We start from the raw sequence: 17,858 nt of genomic DNA on the forward strand, positions 1-17,858 counted from the left end.
ACACACAAGAGTGGCAACAAAGGACTGGCTCAGGTTTTTATTTCACATTTGACCAACTGCCTTTTTCAAACAAAAATAAAAAGAATATTAAAACAGGACTTTCCACACAAAATAAGAAACATCTGAGACCAAAGGTCGAAGGCCCCCTGTTTGCTGGTAACCGTGTTGTTTACTAATAGCTAGCTAGTGTTTATCTGCCTCTGGTGTGGCTTTGTGATGGTCAAACTTACCGAGGTGGTCACAGGTGGGCTTGTATGTTTGGTTGGAAAGGTGTTTGGTTGTAGCATGTCCTACATGAGGACAGTTGTTGCTGACGCCTGAGGTCCTGACACATGGTCTGGTCATGCGTTGGTCAACTTGTTGCTGGTATGAGGTCAGGAATTTTGACTGAGCATGTTGCATGCTTGATTTATTTTCTGTGCGTGGTGATTGAATTGAGGTGCTGCCCAACTGTTTCCATGAATGCCTTAGTTTGGAGAGGGTTTTGGTGGCAGTGAACCAGGGCCCAGATTTATACTCTGTTTGCACCATTATTTAACACCTGGGTCAGGGCAGGCGTTAGGGGACCTGTGGGCCTATTTCCATGGTCACTGACCATGGAATGGGCCCCCAGGTGCCCTTCCCTAGCCCCAGGGACACCCACACCGACACCAGAGGATGGGGGGACCCCATCCCAGGTAAGTAAGATAAGTACAGTTAAGTATTTTCTCATTTTTATAAAAGTGTCATGGGGGGCCTAACTTGAGCCCCTTACATGGCACTGGGCCCAATGGCCCCTGGGCATGGCCATTGGGGTGGTGGGCATGACTCCTGTCTTTACTAAGACAGGAGTCATGTCCATGGGGTTTGTACGTCAAAAAAGTACGCTAGTCTTGTTAGAAGCATTTTTAACCAGACTAGCGTCATCCTTTGACGCAAACCTCCTGTTCCCCCTACGCCTCCCCCACCTGGAGAGCGTCCTTTTTAATTACACTACCTGGGCCTTACTGCAGGCTACCGTCATTCCATGAATATGATGCCCGGCTGGTGTCGTGGAATGGAGATAGCCAGCGGTAAACGTTTTCACTCAAAACTGCGTTAGCGCAGTTTTACGTGAAAAAGTAAAAATCTGGGCCCAGGTGTCTCTGATCGTATGAGACTAAGGTTGTTTGATGTGTCTTTGTGGATAGTAGATTATGTGTCTGACGGAGGCAACAGTGGTGAGGAAATTGTAGACCAGCATAAATTCTGAATTCTGTAGCAAAATTTTAAGCTAATAATGAAAACAATACCTGGACATAAAAGTGCAGACCCACAATAGTCTTTCTCCAAGGAATTAAATGGATTTCCGCATCTGATCTCTCTAAATGCATTTTCATGGACATCTGTGGTGTCTGTCACACAGTTCCATGTGTGGTCTTACTCAATGTATTGCAAGACATGGTCTATCTTTTTGGAATTCCATGGATTTACTATTACAGTCGTAGTCCATAGGCACTCAGTGGAATTCTATAGAATACGTGTGTATTAACCCTGGATCTCACTATGTAATTTCCCTCAGTGGAGTTCATCTGATGTCCATTACACTGACTGTCTCCATATACAGTGCTTTTCACATCCACAGATACCCCTGTTCCATCTACAGGGCATGGTACTCTGTGGGAGTCCATGGTTACCAGCACTTCGAGGCTTCTCCGAAGAGATGCAGTGGCCTGAAAGGACAGAAAAGATGGGCCCACCTTTTAAGCCTCGCCCAGGTGGGGTGGATGGATCAACAGGGATGTCTAGACTTCTACGACAGTAGACATAATGGGGCATATTCACAAGCCCCTACCTCCGCCTCGCCCTAGCATCATTTGTTTTTACGCTAAGGCGACGATAAGGAGGCCATTCCCCTGCGCCATATTTACAAAGGGGCGCAGTGGATGCATTGTGCCACTATGTAGCCCCTTGCACCACATTATGCCTGTGCCAGGTGTAATGTATGCAAGGTGGGTGTTGCCCCGCAGGGAAGCCTGAAAAAATGGCACACTGAAATTTACGAGATTTCACTGCGCCATTTTTTCCGTCATTTTTTACCCCTGCCAAAGGTAGGCGTTAAAGTGAGGCCCCTGTATTGGCCTATACTGCACTATGCCAACATTTTGGGCATCACTGCAGCAAAGCACCACAACAGCGCCAACAATTTTGACACTGCTGTGATAATGACTGCTATGGTGTACCATATTGTAAATAACGCACAACCATGGTGTTGTTAGGGGAGTGCAGGGGGACACAAGAAAAGTGGGGCATCAGGACCGATGTGCCACTTTCTTGTAAATATGCCCCAATATCTCTTTGGCTGACCCAGTTCTGTCCTCTCAAGAAAGATATCCTGAGACATATGGGGATGAACCAACAATCCCTTCAACAGAGAAGATCTCAATGTGTGTCTTAGGACATGTATTTTTAGGCAGACCATCCCACATACGTCTGACACAGCAACAATGTGCCAAACAGCAGCTATCATGTAGGTCAGAACAGTATCTGCCTTCAAGGCACTCTACGCACTAACATCCACACAGCCCACGACACCAGCCCTAGACTATCTCTCACCTTAATGCAAGGGGCACACTACCTGCCTAAGGGATGTGTAACCAGCTAGTGAAAGCCCAAGGCCACACAACTCAGACACAAACAGAGCACACTCAGAACTCATTGAACAAGATATCAGGGGGAAGGATGTGAATGGTGAGTCTATTTACTGCTCTCGGATTCACTCAGTGCCCAGTATTGAAAGGTTTTTCTGTGAGTGGGTATGGTCATACTCCTGACCTGTGTGAGACGTATTCTTCAGGTAAAAAAGTTGGGTAAACTTACCGCAGGGACACATTCTTGGGACTCAGGGCCCGCTTTAGAGTTTGGTGAATGGGTTACTCCACCACAGACATGATGGATTTCCCGTCCACCTTATTATGGTTTCCATGGATATAATGGAATCGTAATGTGGCAGACGGGATATCAATCACATTTGTGACGTAGTAGCTCCATCCGACTAACTGTAAATAAGACCCTCACCAAGCGCCGGAATGCAATTTATTTTTGGTAAAATCCTCTGCTTTAACCACTGGGCAGATGCATCTCTGAAGCCACATCTTTCCATGCATCCAGTCCTGGCTTTATTTTTTACAACAATGCATTCTGGGATCTTGATTTGCTTTCATGCAACCCAAGTAAACTCCTGCAGAAACTGCAGGATAAAGTAGGGTTTGTGGCAGAACAGCCCAACAATGGCTGAACTTGCACATTTACGCAACTTTTATTGGCAGGAAGGACTTTGCATGCTCTGTTTTTAGCATGCAGACTTGCACAGCTATTTTTTGCTATCACTCGGAGCTAAGAACTTTACTGCTTCAGTGAGCTCACCCTGAGATAATGTGGTGCTCTCTGCGCCAGGAACCCAAGGTCAGCTGCTCACTCAGACCCAGGCACTCTCTGTTCCTCTCGGATCTCTCTAAAGGGTCGACAGAACCCTCCCTGGGCCTCATGACAAATGAAAATCAACCAAAAAATGAGAAAATGCAAATTTGGATTTCTTTTTTTTTAACTCAATTTGAAGAGGGCGGAAAAGGAAATAAAAAGCTGGTGTTGAAAGCAGGCACCCCAAAAAAGAGGAAGTACTTAGAAAGCCGGAGTGGTTGTGACAACACTGGCCACTGCAGCGACTCACAGGCAGAAGGAGTGCGTGGCAGGGCGCGGCCTGACGTCGTGGTCAGGGTCACCTGACACAGACGCGCCACAGGTAAGTGTGGTTTTTCCTCTCTGGTTTGTGGCAGTCCCACCTGGCTTCCAGCTCTGGGCTTTGCAGGTAAATGTATCGAAGCAAAGGGGAGCCTGAGGGGGTTTGCTGCAGTCGCAGTGGGTTAAGAGACTAGTTAAACACAAACCTGCCTAACTTACTGGTTTCCCATAAACTCTCAGGTATTTTGTGGGCCCCTGCAGGTCTCAGTGGGAGGGGGTGAAATCTAAGGGTTTTATGACTGCCAAGGGAGGGAGGTGAACAAGTCTACAAGGACCCACGGTAGCCTCAGGCATGGGTAGCAGCTGGTCCCCCTGGTTGCCCTTGGATTACCTTAGCAACCTCTGGTGCTCCAAGTCATGCAGGCAGCACCAGGAACAGAAAGCATACAGGGTTCAACGAGTCCTGTTTACTACTGGTACTCTCCACGCCTTCCCTTATAGCAGCACCCTCAGCAGCAAATGAATCAATCCTGTGATGCTATTGGGTCATAGTGAGCGTGACGTAATTACTGCTACTCCTGGCAATTTTGGCAAAAAGACGTCCATGCAGGCCCCAACTGGTGCTACCGGACCCAGACCAGCTGATGGGAGAGCCCAGGGCCAGGAAGTGTGCTCAGACAGGAGCTTCCGGTTCAGAGGTCAGTGCAAGGTCACCAGCAAGGGGACTGGCCTCTATGAAATATCAAACAAAAAAGACAGCCCCTCGGATACCCTCACGGGTGATAAGCTGCGCCATGGATATCTACGTAACACAACATAACATAACAAGGTATTATAGATGGGTGAAAGTAAACAAAAGATGGTTAAATATAAGGATTTTGGTTAAAGGAAATGAAGAATCGCCCTCGTAAGGAGTTAGGGATGCGTCCTGCTGTGAAATAAGATCGAAACGATAACTCAGCTCCCCATCTTCACCCTCCACATCAACAAAACCCTGCTCCCCAAAATAATAAATGGGAAATACGAACAAAACACTCCTGTTGGCTTACCTGGGCTTCACATCAACTGTGGTTTGTAGAAACAGAGTAGCGGGGGGATCGAAGCAGAGCGAGAAACATTTCCCATGTAGGAGGGGTCTGTAAACAGTGGTGTGTAGGAGGGTGCAGACATATATGTGAACAGCTACACAAAATAAATGGGGGAAATCCCTTGTAACCCCACTATACCTGGGCTAATCAACAGTAACAATACAGAACTGATGTGTAGTAGGGAAAGATACCAATAAATTATACGTCGCAGTGAAAACTCTAATTAGTCACTGGAAACATATTTTAATTCTAATATTTATGCTTTATATAAATCAATATTTTTCTCCCATTGTCTCACCCTTCTTCATAAACCACAATACATATAATAAATACTCAAATGCACGCCACTAAAACAAATATGTGCATATAGATCACACCAAACTACACATCACAATTTACAAAAACACATAAACAAAAAACAGGTACTAAGTGCAAGCAAATTAGCACTTGAAGCTTCCAACTGAATTCACGATTGTGTGCTGCCAAACACCTTTTTCGAAAGCAGTCCTCCAACTGAGGTAGCGGTGATTAATACCGTCTGCGATAAATGGTAATTCAAATTTAATTAAATGGGGTATAATCCTGTGTCATAGTCTCTAAATTTATAAATTCATGGCACTCCTCAGGTTGTTAGTCGACGCGTTTCGGCCCCTCAATTCTAGGCCTCATCAGGACATAGTGGTATCTCTATATATCGTTGTACTTGTATTTCTTCATTATTATAATCATGATTTTGGAACATTATCTATAACACCACCAGGGTCACATCACACCCTGTTCACCAAAACATGTGTTCCACACCTTGTGAGCAATTTTATCAAATATAAAACACTGAATTCATAGGGTGCACAATAAAAACATGTATATTATTATTGAATATGCGAGTTACAATGAACATTCATATGCATGCAACACCATATACTATGATGAGGTGAACACTACGTCCCCCAACGCAAGGTAATAAAGAGAGAAGCATATGGAATAGAAATAGGTTTGGGGAGCTCTGGGTGCCGGGGGGGAACACAATCAGTTTTATGATTAGGTGGCACGTGCGAAATAAACCTTACGGTTTGTGTACATATGCTCTAACCTTTATAGCGGTGTCGGGTATCCGTCTAAGCAAGGCATTCTGGGGTCCTTCAGGAATGATTATGTTTAGCCCCTCATAGTAGCATCATGGACCCTCGAGTTACGAATCGGGGTAAAACAAAAATATCGGTAGCCTGATTAAACACATGTTACTAAACTAACGTTAATTCATCGTGGCTATGCGCATTCGTAAATCTAATCCACCAAGACTCGCAACCAATTAATTTACATGCCATTCAAATGCAGGCGGCTCTCTTGTAATTATGGAGGAACCCGTAACGGATCATGTAAAATCAACAATAAAATTGCATCGTAATTAGGGAGTACATATGCTCCTCGGGGGTTGCAACGGGGCTCGCACATATATGCACAGTGAGTTGCACATTCGCAAATCTACTCCATCAAGATTCGTAACAAATGAAGTTACATGCCGTTCACATGAATGCGGCTCTCTTGTAATTATGGAGAAACCCGTGACAGGATCTTGTTAAATCACTGATAAAGTTACATTGTAATTACGGAGTACAAACGCTCCTCAGAGGTTACAACAGGGCTTGAGCGTGTATTGGCAACTATATTTAAAGGAAATTGAGGACGGGCAAATGACTCCTCCAAAGCGCTATAAACACTTCTACAAATGGCAGCCATGTTTACGAATAGAAAGATGTATTAAAACGGGGCAATAGATGCCCATAATTTATTTACATATCTCCTTGCCACACAGGATATTTAAAGAACAACAGAATGTTATAAAGTTATAAATATATTCTCTATTGAAATCCTTAACCACTTATAAACAACATATATGTGCACAGCAGGTGAGCTGCACACAGGAGTATGTAGTAGTGCGGTTACACACATGGAGCGGCAGGTGAGCTGTACACAGGGGTGTGTAGGAGTGTGGTTACACACATGGAGCAGCAGGTGAGCTGCACACAGGGGTGTGTAGGAGTGTGGTTACACACATGGAGCGGCAGGTGAGCTGTACACAGGGGTGTGTAGGAGTGTGGTTACACACACGGAACAGCAGGCGAGCTGCACACCGGGGTGTGTAGGAGTGTGGTTACACACATGGAACAGCAGGCGACCTGCACACAGGGGTGTGTAGGAGGGCGGTTACAGACATGACACAGCAGGTGAGCTGCACACAGGGGTGTGTAGGAGTGCGGTTACACACACAGAACAGCAGGTGAGCTGCGCACAGAGATGTGTAGGAGTGTGGTTACACACACGGAGCAGCAGGTGAGCTGTACACCGGGGGGTGTAGGAGTGCGGTTACACACACAGAACAGCAGGTGAGCTGTGCACAGAGATGTGTAGGAGTGCGGTTACACACATGGAGCACCAGGTGAGCTGCACACGGGGTGTGTTGTAGTGTGGTTACACACATGGAGCAGCAGGTGAGCTGTACACCGGGGGGTGTAGGAGTGCGGTTACACACACAGAGCTGCAGGTGAGCTGCGCACAGAGATGTGTAGGAGTGTGGTTACACGCACAGAGCTGCAGGTGAGCTGCACACCGGGGTGTGTAGGAGGGCGGTTACAGACATGACACAGCAGGTGAGCTGCACACAGAGATATGTAGTAGTGTGGTTACACACATGGAGCAGCAGGTGAGCTGCACACAGAGATATGTAGTAGTGTGGTTACACACACAGAGCTGCAGGTGAGCTGCACACAGGGGTGTGTAGGAGTGTGGTTACACACATGGAGCAGCAGGTGAGCTGCGCACAGAGATGTGTAGGAGTGTGGTTACACACATGGAGCAGCAGGTGAGCTGTACACCGGGGGTGTAGGAGTGTGGTTACACACATGGATCAGCAGGTGAGCTGCACACAGAGATGTGTAGGAGTGTGGTTACACGCACAGAGCTGCAGGTGAGCTGCACACAGGGGTGTGTAGGAGTGCGGTTACACGCACGGAGCTGCAGGTGAGCTGCACACAGGGGTGTGTAGGAGTGCGGTTACACGCACGGAGCTGCAGGTGAGCTGCACACAGGGGTGTGTAGGAGTGCGGTTACACGCACAAAGCTGCAGGTGAGCTTCACACCGGGGTGTGTAGGAGGGCGGTTACAGACATGACACAGCAGGTGAGCTGCACACAGGGGTGTGTAGGAGTGTGGTTACACACATGGAGCAGCAGGTGAGCTGCACACAGGGGTGTGTAGGAGTGTGGTTACACGCACGGAGCAGCAGGTGAGCCGCACACAGAGATGTGTAGAAGTGTGGTTACACACACGGAGCTGCAGGTGAGCTGCACACAGGGGTGTGTAGGAGGGCGGTTACAGACATGACACAGCAGGTGAGCTGCACACAGGGGTGTGTAGGAGTGTGGTTACACACATGGAGCGGCAGGTGAGCTGCACACAGGGGTGTGTAGGAGTGTGGTTACACGCACGGAGCTGCAGGTGAGCTGCCCAGTGCTCACCCAGCTGGCATCTCAGGGGAGCTGCCGCTGCCACCAGTGTGCATCTTACAAGTACCTTCAGTGATGCACGCTCTTGTCAGCAGCCAGGGCCCCGCCTCCTCGGCTCCTGTCATTCCTCATTCTGTATCTATGGGTGCGGCCTGCGTTCCTCTTACCTGGCAACGCCAGCCCAGAGAAAACCGGTATGGCCGTAGAGAGAAAACCTGTGGGTGCGTAAAAAAAACCTAAATCTGAAAGTGATTTCCAAATCTGCACTCATTAACAAATGTGCAATTTGCATCGATCATTCAGTGCCGAAGCCTGTGCAGTTTGAATTGGTGCATCTTCAGGAAGCTTTGACTTTTGCGACACATATCCTTGTTCAATACTAAAAAATAGTTCTAAAGAGGGACCTTTGCAGATGAACAAACTTTGCACAACCTTGTAGACAGGCTATTGCTAGCACTGAAGTCTTGTAGCAAAGGCTCCTAGTCAACAGGGGAGTCTGTTGTCTCCATTCAGGTATTGTAGCATGGGCTCATGGCCAGCAGGGGGCGCAATCACCTACATTTAGGCATTGTAGCATGGGCTCATGGCCAGCAGGGGGCGCAATCGCCTACATTTAGGCATTTTAGCATGGGCTCATGGCCAGCAGGGGACTCATGGCCAGCAGGGGGCGTAATCGCCTAAATTGAGGCATTGTAGCATGGGCTCATGGCCAGCAGGGGGCGCAATCGCCTACATTTAGGCATTGTAGCATGGGCTCATGGCCAGTAGGGGGCTCAATCGCCTACATTGAGGCATTGTAGCATGGGCTCATGGCCAGCAGGGGGCGCAATCGCCTACATTGAGGCATTGTAGCATGGGCTCATGGCCAGCAGGGGGCGCAATCGCCTACATTGAGGCATTGTAGCATGGGCTCATGGCCAGCAGGGGGCGCTATCGCCTACATTCAGGTATTGTAGCATGGGCTCATGGCCAGCAGGGGGCGCTATTGCCTACATTCAGGTATTGCAGCATGGGCTGATAGCCAGCAGGGGGTATTGTTGCCTGCATTCAGGTGCTGTATTATGGGCTCATAGCCAGAGGGGGGTGCTGTTGCAACATTCAGGTATTGTAGTGTAGGCTCCGGGGCAGCAGGGGGTGCTGTTGCCTACATTCAGGTATTGTAACATGGGCTCACAGGTATTGTAGCATGGGCTCACAGCCAGCAGGGGCCACTGTTGCTTACATTCAGGTGTTGTTGCATGGGCTTATACTCAGCGAGAGGTTCTGTGTCCTATGTTCAGGTTTTGTGGCATGGGCTCAGAGCCAGCAGGTGGTACTGTTGTCTACATTCATATATTGTAGCGTGGGCTCACAGCCAGTAGGGGGTGCTGTTGCCTACATTCAGGAGTTGTAGCATGGGCTCAGAGTCAGCAGGGGGCGCTGTTGCTTACATTCAGGTGTTGTTGCATGGGCTAATACTCAGCGAGAAAATCTGTTTCCTATGTTCAGGTTTTGTGGCATGGGCTCAGAGCCAGCAGGTGGTACTGTTGTCTACCTCCATGTATTGTAGCGTGGGCTCACAGCCAGAAGGGGGTGCTGTTGCCTACATTCAGGTGTTGTAGGGTGGGCTGATAGCCAGCAGGGGGCGCTGTTGCCTACGTTCGGGTATTGTAGCATGGGCTCCTAGTCAGCAGGAGGTGCTGTTGTCTACCTCCATGTATTGTAGCGTGGGCTCACAGCCAGCAAGGGGGGCTGTTCCCTACTTTCAGGTGTTGTAGGGTGGGCTGATAGCCAGCAGGGGGCGCTGTTGCCTACGTTCGGGTATTGTAGCATGGGCTCCTAGCCAGCAGGAGGTGCTGTTGCCTACATTGAGGAGTTGTAGCATGGGCTCAGACCCACCTGGGTGCGCTGTTGTCTACCTTCATGTATTGTAGCGTGGGCTCACAGCCAGCAGGGGGAGCTGTTGCCTACGTTCGGGTATTGTAGCATGGGCTCCTAGCCAGCAGGAGGTGCTGTTCCCTACATTCAGGTGTTGTATGGTGGGCTCATAGCCAGCAGGGGGCGCTGTTGCCAACATTTAGGAGTTTTAGCATGGGCTCAGAGCCACCTGGGGGCGCTATTGCAGGCAATGCATTTTGTCTGGAGGAGTTTCATAGGCTTTTTCCACTGGTGCCCCACTCCTGGCCGAGATGAGTAATGTGTGTTTGAGCAATGCAAGATCGAAAACAAAGTGTCAAAAATACAAAGTACAACACGATTCAGGTGTTTTTATAGGTGATAGAATTGATAGCTTGCTCTGCTTACATGTGAAGTATGTATCATTAAATAACATTTAGAGATTGCGCAGGACAAAGCTGATAGAAAACAGAGCACTCATAAAACGTTGACTGATGTGAGCGGCGGAAGACACCTTGTGCTCAGTGTAACCTTTGCAACGTGAGGTCTAATTCTGTATTTTATGATATGAAAGGTGACGTATCACAAAGCTGGGAGCACCTCCCATGCAGAAAAGCAGGCCTGAACTGGACAGCATCAGAGCAAGCTCCCATCATACAGGGAGCACGTGCAGCACGTGCAGCAGACATACAGCACAGGTGCAGCACATGCAGCAGATGTACAGCACAACCTGCAGCACAGGTGCAGCACGCACAGCAGATGTACAGCACAGGTGCAGCACGCACAGCAGATGTACAGCACAGGTGCAGCACGCTCAGCAGAGGTGCAGCACAGGTGCAGCACAGGTGTAGCACACGGAGCAGATGTACAGCACAGGTGCAGCACACGCAGCAGACATACAGCACAACCTGCAGCACAGGCGCAGCACGCGGCAGCAGATGTACAGCACAGGTGCAGCACAGGTGTAGCACATGCAGCAGACGTACAGCACAACCTGCAGCACAGGTGCAGCACACGCAGCAGACTCATAGCACAGCCAGCAGTAGTGCAAGCTTCCATCTAATAGAGGGCAGGAACAGCCCACCAGCAAGCATACAGCATAGTCAGCATCAGAGCAAGCTTCCATCATACAGGGAACAGGTGCAGCACACACAGCAGACATACAGCACAGGTGCAGCACACGCAGCAGATGTACAGCACAACCTGCAGCACAGGTGCAGCACGCACAGCAGACATACAGCACAGGTGCAGCACAGGTGTAGCACACGCAGCAGACGTACAGCACAACCTGCAGCACATGTGCAGCACACGCAGCAGATGTACAGCACAGGTGCAGCGCAGGTGTAGCACATGCAGCAGACGTACAGCACAACCTGCAGCACAGGTGCAGCACACGCAGCAGACTCATAGCACAGCCATCACTATTGCAAGCTTCCATCTAATAGAGGGCAGGAACAGCACACACAGCAAGCATAGAGCATAGTCAGCATCAGAGCAAGCTTCCATCATACAGGGAACAGGTGCAGCACACACAGCAGACATACAGCACAGGTGCAGCACATGCAGCAGACATACAGCACAACCTGCAGCACAGGTGCAGCACACGCAGCAGACATACAGCACAGGTGTAGCACACGCAGCAGACGTACAGCACAACCTGCAGCACAGGTGCAGCAGGTGTACAGCACAGGTGCAGCACGCGCAGCAGACGTACAGCACAGGTGCAGCACATGCAGCAGATGTTCAGCACAACCTGCAGCACAGGTGCAGCACGCACAGCAGATGTACAGCACAGGTGCAGCACACGCAGCAGACATACAGCACAACCTGCAGCACATGTGCAGCACGCGCAGCAGATGTACAGCACAGGTGCAGCACAGCTGTAGCACACGCAGCAGACGTACAGCACAACCTGCAGCACAGGTGCAGCACACGCAGCAGACTCATAGCACAGCCAGCAGTAGTGCAAGATTCCATCTAATAGGGGCAGGAACAGCACACCAGCAAGCATACAGCATAGTCAGCATTAGTGCAAGCTTCCTACACACGTGAAACAGGTGAAGCACACACAGCAGATGTAAAACACAGCCAGCAGCACAGGTGCAGCACACGCAGCAGCAGTGCCAGCTTCCGTCACACAGAGGATAGGTGCAGCACACACAGCAGACGTACAGCACAACTAGCAGCACAGGAGCAGCACACACAGAAGACACACAGCACAGCCAGCAGCACAGGTGCAGCACATGTGGCAGACATACAGCACAACCAGCAGGACAGGTGCAGCACACGCAGCAGTCTACAGCACAGACAGCAGCAGTGCAAGCTTCCATCACACATGAAACAAGTGTAGCACATGCAGCAGACATGCAGCACAAGCAGCAGTGCAAGCTTTTGTCACACAGAAAACAGGTGCATCACACGCAGCAGACAGCCAGCACCACTAGCAGCACAAGTGCAGCACAGGCAGCAGACATACAGCCAGTCAGCAGCGCAGGTGCAGCACAGGCATTAGATGCACAGCACAGCCAGCAGCAGTGCAAGCTTTTGTCACACACGCAGAACAGGTGCAGCAGACGCAGCAGACATACAGCGCAGTTAGCAGCACGGGTGCTGCCCATGCAGCACAAGTGCAGCAGAACCAGCAGCAGTGCAAGCTTCCATCACATAAAACAGGTGTAGCCCTCGCAGCAGATGTACAGGACAGCCAGCAGCACAGGTGCAGCACACGCAGCAGACATAAAGAACAGCCAGCAGTGCAAGCTTCTGTAACACAGAGAACAGATGCAGAACATGCAGCAGATATACTGCACAGCCAGCAGCATAGGTGCAGCATACACAACAGAAGTACAGCACAGCCAGCACCACAGGTGCAGCACATGCAGCAGACGTACAGTACAGCCAACAGTACAGGTGCAGCAGAAGCAGCAGAAGTACAGTAAGGTCAGCAGCACAGATGCAGCAGATGTACAGCACAACCAGCAAAAACGCAAGCTTCAATAACACAGACGGCAGGTGCAGCACATGCAATAAGGGCACAGCACAGCCAGCTGCAAAGGTGCAGTATACACAGCACCATAGGTACAGCACAGCCAGCAGCAGTGCAAGCTTCCATCACAAAGAGGGCAGGTGCAGCACACGCAGCAGATGAACAACAAAGCCAGCAGCACAGGTACAGCACACGCAGCAGATGTACACCACAGTGAGCAGCACAAGTGCAGCACTGGCAACAGACGTACAGCACAGCCAGCAGCACAGGTGCAGCACACGCAGCAGATGTACAACACGGACAGCAGCACAGGTGCAGCACACACAGGAGAGGTAGAGCACAGCCAGCAGCAGTGCAAGCTTCTGTTACACAGGGAACAGGTGCGGCACATGCAGCAGACGTACAGCTGCGCCAGCAGCACAGGTGCAGCACACGCAGGAGAGGTACAGGCCAGGCGCAGCACACGATACAGACGTACCTCACAGCCAGACCACAGATGAAGCACACGCAGCAGACATACATCACACCCTACAGCAGTGCAAGCTTCTGTTACACAGGGAACAGGTGCGGCACATGCAACAGACGTACAGCTGCGCCAGCAGCACAGGTGCAGCACGCGCAGCAGAGGTACAGCACAGGTGCAGCACGCACAGCAGGCGTACATCACAGCCAGCAGCACAGGTGCAGCACACACAGGAGCGGTACAGCACAGGTGCAGCTCGCACAGCAGACATACAGCTGAGCCAGCAGCACAGGTGCAGCACGCACAGCAGACTTACATCACAGCCCGCAGCACAGGTGCAGCACACGATACAGACGTACATCACAGCCAGACCACAGATGAAGCACACGCAGCAGACATACATCACACCCTACAGCAGTGCAAGCTTCTGTTACACAGGGAACAGGTGCGGCACATGCAGCAGACGTACAGCTGCGCCAGCAGCACAGGTGCAGCACGCGCAGCAGAGATACAGCACAGGTGCAGCACGCACAGCAGGCGTACATCACAGCCAGCAGCACAGGTGCAGCACACACAGAAGCGGTACAGCACAGGTGCAGCACGCACAGCAGACATGCAGCTGAGCCAGCAGCACAGGTGCAGCACGCACAGCAGACTTACATCACAGCCCGCAGCACAGGTGCAGCACACGCAGCAGACGTACCTCACAGCCAGACCACAGATAAAGCACACGCAGCAGACATACATCACACCCTACAGCAGTGCAAGCTTCTGTTACACAGGGAACAGGTGCGGCACATGCAGCAGACGTACAGCTGCGCCAGCAGCACAGGTGCAGCACGCACAGCAGACGTACATCATAGCCCGCGGCACAGATGCAGCACACGATAAAGACGCACATCACAGCCAGACCACAGATGAAGCACACGCAGCCGACATACATCACACCCTACAGCAGTGCAAGCTTCTGACAGAGAGCAGGTACGGCAAGCGCATAGTACTGCAAACTTCTATCACATAGAAAAGGTACAGCACTGCAAGCAGCAGTGCAAGCTCCTATCACACACAGAACAAGTAGGGCACGTGCAGCAAACGTACAGCACAACCTGCAGCAGCGACAGCTTCCCTCGCAGAAAGAGCATCTTCATACATACATGTAGAAGTGGCACATACAGGCAGCGTCAATACAAGCTTCTACCACATACTGAAGAGGTAAGGCACAAACAACAGCAGTGCAAACTTCCTTCACACACAGACGTGGCTGCATTAAGGCACTGGAGTGCAATCTAATGTCTATTGCAGATCAGGTGCAATACACGGTAGTTTTCAGCACACCCAAAAGACATAGAGCACGTGCAAAGGCGGTGCAAGCTTCCATCACGTGGTCACAGGAACGACAAAGGTGGCAGCTGTGCAAGCTTCCAACAAACACAGAAGAGGGGCGGCAGAAGCAGGTGCTGTGCAATCTTCCATCACACACAGAAGAGAGGCGGCAGAAGCAGGCGCTGGACAAGCTTCCATCACACACAGAAGAGGGGGCGGCACAGGGCAGCACAAGCAGGTGCAGTGAAAGTTTACATCACACACAGAATAGGGGGTGGGACAAACAGGTGCGGTGCAAGCTTCCATGACAGACAGAAGAGGGGCGACACAAACAGGTGCTGTGCAAGCATCCATGACAGACAGAAGAGGGGCAGCACAAGCAGGCGCTGTGCAAGCTTCCATCGTACAGAGAAGAGGGGCGGCGCAGGCAGCTGCTAGGCAAGCTTCCATCACACATAGAAGAGGGGCGGCACAAGCAGGCGCTGTGCAAGCTTCCATCACACACAGAAGAGGGACGGCACAAGCAGGCGCTAGGCAAACTTCCATCACACACAGAAGAGGGACGGCACAAGCAGGCTCTGTGCAAGCTTCCATCACACAAAGAAGAGGGGCGGCACAAGCAGGTGCTGTGCAAGCTTCCATCACACACAGAAGAGGGGGCTGCACAAGCAGGCACTGTGCAAGCTTCCATTGTACGCAGAAGAGAGGCGGCACAAGCAGCCACTGTGCAAGGTTCCATCACACACAGAAGAGGAGCAGCACAAGCAGGCGCTGTACAAGCGTCCATCAGACACAGAAGAAGGGCGGCACAAGCAGGTGCTGTGCAATCTTCCATCACACACAGAAGAGGGGGCGGCACAAGCAGGCGCTGTGCAAGCTTCCATTGTACGCAGAAGAGAGGCAGCAGAAGCAGCCACTATGCAAGGTTCCATCACACACAGAAGAGGGGCGGCACAAGCAGGCACTGTACAAGCGTCCATCAGACACAGAAGAAGGGCAGCACAAGCAGGTGCAGTGCAAGTTTGCATTACATACTGAAGAGGGGGCGGCACAAGCAGGCGCTGTGCAAGCTTCTATCACACACAGAAGAGGGGCGGCACAAGCAAGTGCAGTGCAAGCATCCATCACACAGAGAAGAGGGAGGCACAAGCATGTGCAAGGCAAGCTTCTATCACACACAGAAGAGGGGAAGCACAAGCAGGTGCTGTGCAAGCTTCCTTCACACACAGAAGAGAGGAGGCACAAGCAGGCGCAGTGCAAGCTTCCATCGTACACAGAAGAGAGGCGGAACAAGCAGGTGCAGTGCAAGCTTCCATCACACAGAGAAGAGAGGCGGCACAAGCAGCCGCTGTGCAAGGTTCCATCACACACAGAAGAGGGGAAGCACAAGCAGGTGCTGTGCAAGCTTCCATCGTACACAGAAGAGAGGCGGCACAAGCAGGCGCAGTGCAAGCTTCCATCACACACAGAAGAGAGGCGGCACAAGCAGCCGCTGTGCAAGGTTCCATCACACACAGAAGAGGGGAAGCACAAGCAGGTGCTGTGCAAGCTTCCATCGTACACAGAAGAGAGGCGGCACAAGCAGGCGCAGTGCAAGCTTCCATCACACACAGAAGAGAGGCGGCACAAGCAGGCGCTGTGCAAGGTTCCATCACACACAGAAGAGGGGAAGCACAAGCAGGTGCTGTGCAAGCTCCCATCGTACACAGAAGAGAGGCGGAACAAGCAGGTGCAGTGCAAGCTTCCATCACACACAGAAGAGGGGAAGCACAAGCAGGTGCTGTGCAAGCTCCCATCACACACAGAAGAGAGGCGGCACAAGCAGGCGCAGTGCAAGCTTCCATCACACACAGAAGAGAGGAGGCACAAGCAGGCGCAGTGCAAGCTTCCATCACATACAGAAGAGAGGAGGCACAAGCAGGCGCAGTGCAAGCTTCCATCACACACAGACCAGGTAAAGCACAGGAAACAACAATTGAAGCCCCCTTCACACATCGAGGTACACCAAGGAAGCAGCAGTGCAAGTGACGTCCCACTGGCCTGACCTTTACTCCTCCTCACCCTCTCTTGAAACCGTTTCATCGACATGTGGTTTGCTCTGGGGGTGAAGGGGTTGGAGACATGCCTGGGGTAGTGGCAGAACCTCAGGTTTGTGATAGAATGTGATACTTACTGGGTAATGAGATGTCGATACCAGGGTATATGGTTGCATCAGTCAGCCAGTCAGTGATGAGATCAAGTGGTAAACCTGTGCCCACGCTATACAATAAGCACATCGCAGGCACCTGCCTCACTCTGCCAGCGCAAATCACCACAGGTGGCGAACACCCAAAAAGTGACCACAAAAGAACTGCTCTTTTGCTAAGCGAAAGGGAGCGTCTGAAAGGCAAAATGTATTTTTGCCCAGAGCTCGAAAAATCCTTACATCAAAAATTGAATAAATGATTTCCACCTTTGGACTTTGAGCTTTAATGTTTACAATTACGAAAGCAAAACAAATACGCTCGTTCAATGAAACAGTCATAGAAAAATGCGCACAGCCGGCTCCAGATGTTTACATCTGTCTGGAGACAGGTAATGATGCATGGTAATCCCTCACTCTGTGACTGACCCCCGGAGGTTTACATGAAACACGACTCATTGCAGGGGTGGGAGGGGGGGCTTTCTGCTGTCAGCTTTCCATACACCCAGGATACATTTCATAAGCATGTCCTCACATGGGCATACTGCGGATGTGACCTCACAGCAGTGACGTCAGGATGTAAATATACTGATGACAAAAGTGCAGAAAAGGCATATTCCTTTTGAAAATTTAAAAGAAAACATATGGGATTAAAGTCCACATATGTTCTCACCAGCAGCCTGCTTGACAAAGGCCAGACCCTGTAAAAGGACAGTGGGGCAGGGGCAGAGTCTGTCAT

The 17,858-nt window shown here is 50.8% G+C and overlaps 1 protein-coding gene across 1 annotated transcript in view; it reads left to right on the plus strand.

Annotated features, from left to right (window-relative positions):
* The first annotated feature begins 3,496 nt into the window (after window positions 1-3,496).
* Window positions 3,497-17,858, plus strand: part of ARHGEF18 (Rho/Rac guanine nucleotide exchange factor 18) — a 389,375-nt gene continuing 375,013 nt past the window's right edge. The window contains exon 1 of the mRNA XM_069215795.1: window positions 3,497-3,760. The gene's annotated coding sequence lies outside the window, so the exon portion shown is untranslated. The remainder of the gene's footprint in view (window positions 3,761-17,858) is intronic.

The sequence above is a fragment of the Pleurodeles waltl genome, chromosome 12 (genome assembly GCF_031143425.1).
Source record: "Pleurodeles waltl isolate 20211129_DDA chromosome 12, aPleWal1.hap1.20221129, whole genome shotgun sequence".
Lineage (NCBI taxonomy): Eukaryota > Metazoa > Chordata > Amphibia > Caudata > Salamandridae > Pleurodeles > Pleurodeles waltl.